Raw genomic sequence first — 9,390 nt, forward strand, 5'->3', positions numbered from 1 at the left:
AGCAACTTGATCACTTGTCTTTGTGAGCTTAAAGTTGTTGTTGAGAGCCTTAGCACAAGCATTGAGATGAACTTTCTTGAAGCCAGTGGAGGTCTTAATTCCATCAGTAACAATTGCTAAGAAAGATGAGCACAAATGTGGACTGAGTTGGTGTCCATTGACACAGTCGACCACAAGGTTTTGCACTGCTTGCCTTCTTGTCCATGACCTACACTGAATAATCATATGATATATGTCCCAATTTCAGCAAGATATATGTCCAAATTTCAGGAAGATACATGTCCATACGAATAAAAGATACATGTCCATACATCTTGTCACATAACAATGGAAAATAAATAACAATCAAATAGTGTTTGCATTATAGTCTTCCCACATAGCATTAGCTAGTTCCTGCCTGAGATTAACCATAATGGCATGTTTCATTGCTTGTCCATGCGAAGATGTTTGATGATTAATGGTAGGCAATTTCTCACTCTCAGGAATGGTAAATTCATCTCCTCCATCTTGTATAACCCAGTTGTGAATAATACAACACGCAACCACAATTTCTACTTTTGTAGAGAAGGGAAAGAATGGTGTAGCATCATCAAGAATTTTAAATCTTCGCTTCAATGAATAAAATGTCCACTCTACTGAAACTCTTAGAGATGAGTGCCTATGATTGAATAATTCCTTCTCATTTTGAACAAGATTGTTGCCCCCACTCATTCAAGTGGTATCGTACACCACGAAAAGCAGGCAAAAATCCTGGTTTAGCTCCATATTTGGCGTCAATTAGGTAGAACTTGCCTAGCATACAAGGGATATGTATGTAAGTTACACTAGATATTATATTTCATGACTAAAGTAATGAGCTACACAAGTTTTATTTACGGTTAGGCACACAAAGACCATTTTCACTTTGTAAAGCATCCCATAAACTAGTGCATCATGAGTTGTCCCCTCCCAAGCAGCCAATACAAATGTGAATCGAACATTAAAATATACTGTCACCATGACATTTTCAGTAGCATAACTCTTTCTACCGCGAAAGGAAGTCTCCTTGTGTTTAGGAATGGATGCTCTCACATGTGTGCCATCCATTGCACTAATGCAGTCCTATTATACAATTAGAATGCAAAAAATATAAGCAATTATAATCTGAACCTCACCCTTAAAACGAAGGGGAGATAGATTAGCCTCACACCTTAAATTAAGGATCCCATCTTGTGTTCCCTATAATTTTAGATGGAGTTGATGTAGATGGTGGCCTAATAAACTCCTTCGTAGCTCTCCAGTAGCGTGAAGTACTTTGTTGAAATAACGACTAAAAGTTTCACCATACCTATCAAAATTAGTTACAACTAACCTATTCCTAACATTGTGACCCACAGTGTTTAAAAACATTGCAATCTGCTGCTCAACACACAAATGTATGGTGTCTTGCAAAAGGCCGCAATCCTTAAATAGTTTACAAAATCAGAAAAATGTTGTTCTATTAAACCTAAGCATATTAACACAAGTTATATCATTCTTCCATATCTTATTATTAAGATACTCGAATTTCATTCTATCTCTATCCTCAATTGGAGCATAGGTAATTGTTTCTACAGACTCACATCGCTTTCTTATTCTAGACTGAATAACTATGGCCATCATTGAAAGCAACATATGTGTTTGCAGTTGTGTAAACTAAAATTTGTTGCTCCTTATCCATCTATATTATATACAAGGTTCAAGTCATTAGTTGCTAAAATACCACATAATCACACAAGGCACATAGTCAATAGTTGCAACAAGATTATACCTTCTGCTGGCCTACTTTCCTATGCTTCAGTTCTCAAAGTCTTTGTGCAAACACACTGCATGATTACACCTGCTTCACAAATAAGACTGCACACAAATAAGCATGTTATGAACACACTGCACACAAATAAGACTGGGTTATGAACACTAGCATGTTATGAGCACAAATATGAACACACTACACACAAATAGTTATGAACACTAGCAACTGGAATGAACAAGAAAATTATTGGAGGCATGATGCATGGCCTTCCACCAGTACCAGCACATGGTATCAGGTCCGGAGCTGATCCCGGTACCAATATGATCAAATTTTAACACTTGAAAACCAAACGGACCAAGAAGAACACACCAATAGCAGTAGTGTGCTGCTCCTCCTGCCTCCGCACCTTTCCCCAGTGGCAGAGCCAGCCTTAAATGGAAGCCTGGCACTGGAGCCTACTCATACATGTTGTCGTTGACTCCTACTACTCCTTCCCTAGGCGACAGTGGCGTGCTGCTGAATGTCGTTGAATGGCGGAGCCCAATAGTGTGTTGCTGCCTCTAATCTAGCGTGAAGGAAGGAGCAGACAAGGCAGACCTGGTGAAGGGAGGAGCGGACATGGCAGATTTAGCGAAGGGAGGAGCGGACAAGGCAGATATGTGGCAGCATGGAAAAAAGAGGCGGCAGCAGAAGTAGAAACAGGTCTACCGGTGGGGTGGTTAGGAAGGAGAAGAGGTGCGGCACGAACGACGACGAAGCTCCTCACGACGGCGGCGGGATGGAGGAGAGGGAGGTTGGACCGCCGACCACGCGGGAGAGAACGAAGCAGAGGGAGGCTAGCCCGATCGCGCAAGAGAACGGGAGTGCTCACGTCCGTTCGATTTTACCGAGCGGGCTCATCCTGGGAATCGAACGTATTTTGGCATCTTGAGATTCTAAGAATCGCTGTGCTCTTGGTCGACTCGTAACCAAACACTAGAAAATATGAGCCGAGCGGCTCCACTCTCTTCTGCTCTCCAAACAAACACACTCTTATTGGATATCATGAGTTCTAAGAAATTACAAGATTAAGAATGTGTTTGATTTAGCTATGAGCGGTGAAAAAACTGTTGTGAGCTATCTACTGTGAAAAAAAGTTAAAAGTCATTTGCTTATAGCGAAAAAACTGATGTGAAAAAAGTTAAAAGTCATTTGATTCAAACTGCTGTGAGTTGTCCACCATAAACAAATTGTATATTGTTTATATACACTCTGTTCAAATATATCTCTTAATCAATATATTTAATTAAATAATTGATTTTATATTTGTGTTCCTAATATTTTTTATAAATAAATAATTGTTTAATTCCATTTATAATATTTTTTATTAAAAATATTTTATTTCATTTATTATAACACTTAATTGTTTTAATCTTATTTTAGTTTCAATTTATTGTATCTGTTTATTAATATAACGAACTTCGATAAGCAATAAAAGTAGAATAAAAGTAGGGTCCAAGCAGCTTCCAAATTTGTACTACAGAAAAGCACCCTTTTTAATGTACCCGCAGAAAAGTTGAACCCTTTGATTCAACTAGAAGCAGTTTCAAAAGTAGAACCAAACATACCCTAAATACATACGAGACATGTCACCGGATACCGTTCGTATCTGTTCGGTTGGCTTTAATCCGTACCCGCTTCTACTGTTTCTATAGTATTTGTCTTTATAGATTGTAGCTGCAGTAGTCCAAAAGCCTTGAAAAGGGTATATTTTCTGAGAACCACATATTCTAGGCCTACTTAAGCAATCACAGAATTTTTCAGCATGGATTATGGAAAACATTCACATTATATTATTATAAAAAAGGCACAAAAAATTGTTCATATAGTGTTGTTCCTTATCAAAACATTTTTTTTTCAAACAATGTAGTTGTTTACATATCAGGAATGGTTTCTGGAGCGAGCTGATTGCAGAAGCAAAGACAAAGATGCAACTCAGATTAGCTGTTCCCTGTCATGTCAAGCAGTTCATCAAGACCTTTTAGTCTCTGCTTCCCTTCACTAATCAAAAACCTAATCTTTTGTTTGTCATCACAATGGCGATATTTCTCAAACTCGGCCCTTGCGGTCTGCCTCAACTCATCTGGACAAACCATGTTAATGAATAATTAGTTGCACCTTGTCGCTTTGAAATATAGCAGCACACAGCAGAGGTAAGAGAGAGCAAGGAGCCTAACCTCGAGCATGTACCGGGGCTCGGTGAGTGATACGCAATGCCTGTCTATAAAGCTTCAAGACATGTGTACGCAGGATGAAAGCCCGTAAATCCATGAAATACGCCATTGAAGAACAACTTAATGCCAAGTAATGGTCAATCCATGTGAAACCTCCCAGCAAGCTGGAAATTGTACAATCATATAATGGTCATGAAGTAAGAGCATCTTTGATATCTTTATAGCACACAAGTATACCATGCATACATAACTGCTCTAGTCAAAATTCAACAACCACAGAGAGTGCATTGGTACTGCAAAAACTTATGCATATCCATGCATTACTCACTGGATATATACTAAAAAATCTATTGCATAGACTCAATAAAAGTATCTCATTAGTTTAATATATACTAAAAAAATCTATTGCGTTGGTACTTCCTCTCTTGCACCTGCCCAAGCACTAATACCAAGTATGCCAGATGTGTGTTCGTATGATCTGAGCTATTTTTAAAATGAAAAATAGCTGTCTTTATAAATCCATGTGCACATAGAGAGGATTTTGCCAAGTTCATTCAACTTCGGAACAATCAGTGTAAGTTGCTATCTACTAATACACTGAAAGTAATGCAAGATTCATATGTATATACGGTATATGAATGTGTCATCTCATCTGATGCATTCCAACAAACACCTAATGCTCGCACCGTCACACGTATAGATCCGGCCGTTTCCTTTACCATCAAAATGGGCATGGAAAACTGATCTCATGGCGCCCAAATTACCATTTCAAAATTCCCGCATTCAGCTACTGAAGCTAGCTCCAAATCAATAGGAATTCGAAAAACTGGAGGGAGCCGCAGTCACTAACCAACTTACTACCGCACCACCGCTGGGATGTGCGTCTGCTCCGCCGCCTTTCCGCCAGGTGCTGTCGACGGCCGCTGCCTACTCCTCTCTCTCCGCTCGCTCCTTTGCTCCTCGTCTGCTCGGCCCGCTGGGGCTTGTTCACAAGGCTGCGTGCGGGAGAGACAGCAACCAGCAACGGGGAAGGGTCTGGGGGCGGCAACGGTGTCGCGCCGAGGAGAGGACGGGGGCGGGGCCGCGGGGGCGGAGGAGGGGCAGCCCGGGAGGAGGCCCGCGAGTGGAGGCGGAGAAAGCGGCGATGGAGTAGCCGCAGCCAATATGTTCCTAGATTCAGGAGCACAGCCCCCGGTCATAGAGAGGGCCGGCCCGGCCCAGGCCCGGTGAAGCCTGGCCCGGGCCCGGTGAAGTCTGGCCCGTTTTGGGCCCGGGCCGGGTCGTGTAAGCACGTGGGCTCGATTTTCTGTTCGAGCCTAGCCCACAGCGGGTCTAAACGGGCCGGGTCGGCTCGTTTAACACGAAAAAATAAGCCGAAAAGCGGGTTAAGTATGTCGGTAAACATGTTTTAGTGTAAAAAAGCGGGCCCAACGGGCTTAGAGGTAAATGGGCCGTGCCGGGCTAGCCCACCGTGGCTAGTTTCCTGTCCGAGCTCGGTCCGCTTATTCGTGCCGGGCCGGTCGGGCCCGCATAGAACCGGGTCGTGCCGGGCTCGGACCGGGCCCAAACAGCGGGCTCTGTGCCGAGCTCGCGGGCCTCGTGCTTATTGGTCATCTATAGTGAAAGGGAATTAGGCTTACACCTAGTCCCTAATTAATTTTTGGTGGTTGAATTGCCCAACACAAATTTATTGGACTAACCAGATTGCCCAAGTGTATAGATTATACAGGTGTTAAAGGTTCACACTCAGCCAATAAAAAGATCAAATTTGGATTCAACACAGGAGCAAAGGGCCAACCGAAGGCACCTCTGGTTTGGCGCACCGGACTGTCCGGTGTGCCACCGGACAGTGTCCGGTGCACCACCGGACATGTCCGGTGCACCAGAGGACTCCAACGCAAACTCGCCACCTTCGGGAATTTCCAGAGGCACTCGCGCTATAATTCACCGGACTGTCCGGTGTACACCGGACAGTGTCCGGTGCGCCAAGGAGGAGCGGCTTCAGGAACTCGCCAGCTTCGGGAAACTCCAACGGCCAGTCCGCTATAATTCACCGGATTGTCCGGTGTACACCGGACTGTCCGGTGCGACTCCGGAGCAACGGCTATCTCCGTGCCAACGGCTCTCTGCCGCGCTTTTAATGCGCGCTCTACGCGCGCAGAAGTCAGGCGCGCCCATACTGGCACACCGGACAGCAAACAGTACCTGTCCGGTGTGCACCGGACACCCAGGCGGGCCCACAAGTCAGAAGCTCCAACGGTCAGAATCCAACGGCAGTGATGACGTGGCAGGGGGCACCGGACTGTCCGGTGTGCACCGGACTGTCCGGTGCGCCATCGAGCAGACAGCCCAGCCAACGGTCAAGTTTGGTGGTTGGGGCTATAAATACCTCAATCACCCCACCATTCATTGCATCCAAGTTTTCTACTTCCCAACTACTACAAGAGCTCTAGCATTCAATTCTAGACACACCAAAGAGATCAAATCCTCTCCATATTCCACACAACGCCCTAGTGACTAGAGAGAGAGATTTGCTTGTGTTCTTTCGAGCTCTTGCGCTTGGATTGCTTCCTTCTTTCTTGATTCTTTCTTGTGATCAAACACTCACTTGTAATTGAGGCAAGAGGCACCAATTGTGTGGTGGCCCTTGCGGGAAGTTTGATTCCCAAGTGATTTGAGAAGAGAAGCTCACTCGGTCCGAGGGACCGATTGAGAGAGGGAAGGGTTGAAAGAGACCCGGCCTTTGTGGCCTCCTCAACGGGGAGTAGGTTTGCAAGAACCGAACCTCGGTAAAACAAATCCGCGTGTCACACTCTTCATTTGCTTGCGATTTGTTTTGCTCCCTCTCTCGTGGACTCGTTTATATTTCTAACGCTAACCCGGCTTGTAGTTGTGATTAATTTTGAGAATTTCAGTTTCGCTCTATTCACCCCCTCTAGGCGACTATCAATTGGTATCAGAGCCCGGTGCTTCATTAGAGCCTAACCGCTCGAAGTGATGTCGGGAGATCACGCCAAGAAGGAGATGGAGACCGGCGAAAAGCCCACTACAAGCCACGGGAGCACTTCATCGGAAGAGTCCCGCACCAAGAGGAAGGAGAAGAAGAAGGACTCCTCCAAACGGAAGGAGAAAAGATCTTCCTCTTCTCACCACAAAGAGAAGAAAGAAAAATCTTCTTCTCACAAGTCGCATCGGAAAGGCGACAAGCACAAGAGGATGAGGAAAGTGGTCTACTACGAGACCGACACTTCTACAACATCGACCTCCGACTCCGATGCGCCCTCCGTAACTTCTAAACGCCAAGAGCGTAAGAAGTTCAGTAAGATCCCCTTACACTATCCTCGTACATCTAGACATACTCCATTACTTTCCGTTCCATTAGGCAAACCGCCAACCTTTGACGGTGAAGATTATGCTAGGTGGAGTGATTTAATGAAATTTCATCTAACCTCACTCCACAAAAGTATATGGAATGTTGTTGAGTTTGGAGCACAGGTACCATCAATAGGGGATGAGGATTACGATGAGGACGAGGTGGCCCAAATCGAGCACTTCAACTCCCAAGCCACAACCATACTCTTGGCCTCTCTAAATAGAGAGGAATACAACAAGGTGCAAGGGTTGAAGAGTGCAAAGGAAATTTGGGACCTCCTCAAGACCGCGCACGAGGGTGATGAACTAACAAAGATCACCAAGCGGGAAACGATCGAGGGGGAGCTCGGTCGCTTTCGACTTCGCCAAGGGGAAGAGCCACAAGACATGTACAACCGGCTCAAGACTTTGGTGAACCAAGTGCGCAACCTCGGGAACAAGAAGTGGGATGACCACGAGGTGGTTAAGGTTATTCTTAGATCACTCATTTTCCTTAACCCCACTCAAGTTCAATTAATTCGTGGTAATCCTAGATATACTCAAATGACCCCCGAGGAAGTTATCGGGAATTTTGTGAGCTTTGAATGTATGATCAAGGGCTCAAAGAAGATCAACGAGCTTGATAAATCCTCCACGCCCGAAGCACAACCAGTGGCATTCAAGGCGACGGAGGAGAAGAAGGAGGAGTCTACATCGAGTAGACAACCAATTGACGCCTCCAAGCTCGATAATGAGGAGATGGCTTTAATCATCAAAAGCTTTCGCCAAATCCTCAAGCAACGGAAGGGGAAGGATTACAAATCCCGTTCCAAGAAGGTTTGCTACAAGTGTGGTAAGCCCGGTCATTTTATTGCTAAATGTCCTATATCAAGTGACAGTGACCGAGGCGATGACAAGAAGGGGAGAAGAAAGGAGAAAAAGAAGTACTACAAGAAGAAGGGCGGCGATGCCCATGTTTGTCGGGAGTGGGATTCCGACGAAAGCTCAAGCGACTCCTCCGACGACGAGAACACCGCCAACATCGCCGTCACCAAGGGACTTCTCTTCCCCAACGTCGGCCACAAGTGCCTCATGGCAAAGGATGGCAAACGGAAGAAGGTTAAATCTAACTCCTCCACTAGATATGAGTCTTCTAGTGATGATAATAATAGTGATGAGGAGGATAATCTGCGTGTCCTCTTTGCCAATCTTAACATGGAGCAAAAAGAAAAATTAAATGAGTTGATTAGTGCTATCCATGAAAAGGATGACCTTTTGGACTCCCAAGAGGATTGTCTAATTAAAGAAAACAAGAAACATGTTAAGGTTAAAAAGGCTTATGCTCTAGAAGTAGAAAAATGTGAAAAATTATCTAGTGAGCTAAGCACTTGCCGTGAAATGATTGACAACCTTAGGAATGAAAATGCTAGTTTAAATGCTAAGGTTGAGTCTCATGTTTGCATTGTTTCAACTTCCAATCCTAAAGATAATAATGATGCTTTGCTTGCTAGGATTGAAGAATTGAATATTTCTCTTGCTAGCCTTAGAGTAGAAAATAAAAATTTAATTGCTAAGGCTAAAGATTATGATGTTTGCAAAGTTACAATTTCTGATCTTAGAGATAAAAATGATATTCTTCATGCTAAGATTGTTGAACTTAATTCTTGCAAACCCTCTACATCTATTGTTGAGCATGTATCTATTTGTACTAGATGTAGAGATGTTGATGTTAATGCTATTCATGATCATATGGCTTTAATTAAACAACAAAATGATCATATAGCAAAACTAGATGCTAAAATTGCCGAGCACAACTTAGAAAATGAGAAATTTAAATTTGCTCGTAGCATGCTTTATAATGGGAGACGCCCGGGCATCAAGGATGACATTGGCTTCCAAAGGGGAGACAATGTCAAAATTAGTGCCCCTCCTAAAAGATTGTCTAATTTTGTTAAGGGCAAGGCTCCCATGCCTCAGGATAACGAGGGTTACATTTTATACCCTGCCGGTTATCCCGAGAGCAAAATTAGGAGAATTCATTCTAGGAAGTCTCAC

At 44.0% G+C, this 9,390-nt stretch overlaps 1 long non-coding RNA gene across 1 annotated transcript; it reads right to left on the reverse strand.

Annotated features, from left to right (window-relative positions):
- Positions 1 to 264: 264 nt before the first annotated feature.
- Positions 265 to 5,183, reverse strand: LOC103653886 (uncharacterized). Its single transcript, XR_565790.4, has 4 exons — positions 4,835 to 5,183; positions 3,988 to 4,148; positions 1,790 to 3,893; positions 265 to 792 (listed from the first exon to the last, which is right to left on the reverse strand). It is a non-coding gene; the product is annotated as an uncharacterized lncRNA (long non-coding RNA).
- Positions 5,184 to 9,390: the final 4,207 nt, after the last annotated feature.

The sequence above is a fragment of the Zea mays genome, chromosome 4 (genome assembly GCF_902167145.1).
Source record: "Zea mays cultivar B73 chromosome 4, Zm-B73-REFERENCE-NAM-5.0, whole genome shotgun sequence".
NCBI classification, from domain to species: domain Eukaryota; kingdom Viridiplantae; phylum Streptophyta; class Magnoliopsida; order Poales; family Poaceae; genus Zea; species Zea mays.